The sequence below is a fragment of the Triticum dicoccoides genome, chromosome 3B, assembly GCF_002162155.2.
Source record: "Triticum dicoccoides isolate Atlit2015 ecotype Zavitan chromosome 3B, WEW_v2.0, whole genome shotgun sequence".
In the NCBI taxonomy this organism is placed as follows: domain Eukaryota; kingdom Viridiplantae; phylum Streptophyta; class Magnoliopsida; order Poales; family Poaceae; genus Triticum; species Triticum dicoccoides.
Genome location: NC_041385.1, coordinates 16,765,527 through 16,768,856, shown reverse-complemented (window position 1 = coordinate 16,768,856; position 3,330 = coordinate 16,765,527).

Sequence of the window (3,330 nt, the reverse complement as noted above, 5' to 3'; positions counted from 1 at the left end):
CAGCAGCAGCTCCGCCGCGCACCCCCTGCGCCGGCGAGCAGCAGGCACACCCCCCTCCCCCGCGCCTGCGAGAAGCAGCAGCTCTGCCGCGCACCCCCTGCGCCGGCGAGCAGCAGCTCCTCCGCGCACTCCCAGCGCCGGTGAGCAGCAGCAGCTCCGCCGCTCACCCCCTATGCCGGCGAGCAGCAGCTCCTCCGCACACTCCCTGCGCCGGCGAGCAATACTTACATGTGGGCCAGGTCTATCATAAACGCGTTTAAAATGGATGAATTGGTTGATTTACACACATGGTAGTTTTTAGTCACATATTAGCAAAAAAAATGTTAGTTTTCGGGACAAAATCATAAAGTGGTAGTTTGTAGGCACGGTTCCATGAATTGCGGTAGTTTTTGGTTAAATACTCAAAATTTGGCAAGCCAACATTTGGCAAAATTAAAAGTTGCCAACAGTTGATAATCTTTTGTGAGGTTGCCAACGAAAATTGGTATGCAACCAATCTCTAGCCAATATTTGACAGTTGTCAAAATTTGTTATGCCAACTTTTGGCATCAAAGCTGCAGCCGCGCCGCCGCCAGGATAGTCCGGTCGGTCCGCTTCGCATGCCGCAACCACGAGCACGGCTGCGCTGCGTACGTGCCGCGGCTCGGCGTGGAGGACCACGAGCGCTCCTGCCAGTACGAGCCTTGCTTCTGCCCGATCTGCAAACGCACCTTCATCCCCGGCGCACTCGAGGAGCACCTCACCGAGCGCCATGCGTGGGACCTCCACCACCTCACCGAGCGCCATGCGTGGGACCTCCACCACCTCACCTATGGCGAGGCGGTCGCGGTGTACGTTGACCCGGACCAGCTCGCCCTCCTCCACGCCCCCGACGACGAGCTGTTTCACCTTGACCTCAGCTGTGTGCGGAGTGCGCACCTGCTGACGATGGCACATCCATGTCGGTGATCCGCATGCGTCCCTACTACGCGAGGACGGCGGAGGTGGAGTTCTCATATGAGGTGAAGCCACCGGACGCGGCGTGGCGGATGCAGGCTTCGGTCTGGAGCTCCTCGCTGCGGCGAGGGATGGAGGACGCGAATCGGATCTTTTGTCACCGTGCCGGAGGCCGGGCGGCACCGGCACCTCGTCCACGTGTGCGCTTGGAGGCTGCCCGCACGGAGCTAATATAAGATCTCTCTAGAGGTACCAAAGCTCTTGTTAGACCTTGTCATTCAAAAGTTTAGACTCTTGTTCTTCTTCTGTTAGGAACCACCATCAACGATTCCTCTAAATTTCCCTTTATCGATACCCCAAACTTGTATCATTCCATGTGTTCTGGCGAAACGAAAAACTAGTGGTCCAGGTTTCTACCGGATAGTGGGATGCCGCAGATTTTGTTTGGGGATGTGTGCGTACACAATGCAGATACAAAGTATTCCATTCATTATGCTTTTAACACATGTGATTTTTTTCTGGGCCCCAATCACTGTTTGACAGCAGGAATTTATATATAGCACTAGACATATTTTCTTCTTTTAGCCCAGGATCATCCACCCATACTTTTAGTTTGATTTCACACTCCGTAACACTTTTAACTTTGAACAATGATCCATTTTTTAATCCATTTACAGATTTGGGTTCATGACATTTAAATCTTTAAAACAAGATCAATTTTGGACATGGTTTGAACAAGTTCAAATTCGAATGTTGATACAATAATTAAACTTATATGATACTCCCTCCATCCACATATATAGAGCCTAATATATCTTTCGAGATAGTTTTTGACCAATGATAAAATTATTAATATATGAGATGTGAGTATGATATTAAAAATTATATCATCACAAACTTGCTTCACATACAAATTCGAGGATATGCTTTATGTGAAATGCACGTCATATAATATTTTGCTAACCCATAGTATATGGAGGGTCCTATATATGTGGATGGAGGGAGTATACCGGATGGTACATCACAGAAACCGGAGTGAACCAATAATGAAAACATGAAAAATAAATAACAGACCATATTAATACTTATATCAAAATCAGAGATGAAACATTAATTATGTATAGAATGAAACAATGACGAAAAGCATGCGAAAGAGAATGCATGAGAAAATAATGAAACATAGCCGTGCCATAGAAATGAAATCATATAGGAAAATAGGAAAATAGCACCTTTAGAACTCAGCCAAACCATGAAAGATAATTTTACAAAATGGTATGAAAACTTATTTCGAGACTCCAAAAATAGAAATAAAACTGAAAAAGCAATGTAAAAATGAAACGAAAAAATAGTTTGCTTGTTTCATTAGTTGCTTGGAATTTGCATACATCTTGATTGTCCAGCCTTGAGATATAAAATCTAGAAAATTTAATAACATACTACAATAAATCATAAAATCACGAAATATGTAAATAAAATGGAAGTAGGCTTACATAGAATAAAAATATATAATGTACCTCTAAAAATATATATAATGTACAGGAAAGCATCAAAAGTATAGGAAAATTCTAGGAACTTATATAAAGAAAATAATATTGAAGAGAACATACAAACATACATGAACTCGTCGTCAAAATGGGCCGGCCGCTAGTCGTCGCCCTAGACGAGTGGTTCCTATTAAGAATTGGTACGGACGACACATACCTGTCGTGCACATTGCGCTGCTTTTCCTTTCGCCTGCACTGCCTCTCCCGTCACTTCTTATTGGGCAGACCCAAGTAGCTTCTTCTATTCTTCTTTCTTCGTTCAGCATTTTTCTCTTTTATTTACTTTCCTCATTTAAAAAAACACTTATATTTCAAAAACTGCATTCACTTAATATTTCTTTAAAAACTTCACCTGGAATTGGGAAAAGGTTAGCATGTGTAAAAAAATGTTAACAAAATTTTAAAATAATGTTATGGCATAAAGCTAAAAGATATTCATGCATTTAAAAAAAATGTACATGAAATATTAAGAAATTTACACGCATTCGACAAATATGTTCATAAAATTATCAAAATTTGCTTATGTAACATAAAAAATAATGTCCATATACTTTTTAAAGTTTCAATTCATTCGAAAATAGATGTAAAAATTTCAAAAGATAAATATGGGTTCCAAAAATATCTTCACACATTTGTACAAAAATGCTTATACAATGTAAATAATTTTGCATGTAGTTTTAAAAATAATTCCATGTCAATCTAAAAGATGATCACGTTTTAAAAAATGTCTGTAACATTTATTCGAATAAATTATAAATTATTAAAAATAGTCGTGTAGTTTAAAAAATTCAACGTTTATTTGAAAAGTATTTAACACATATTAGAAATAATGTTCAAAACATGTATTTGA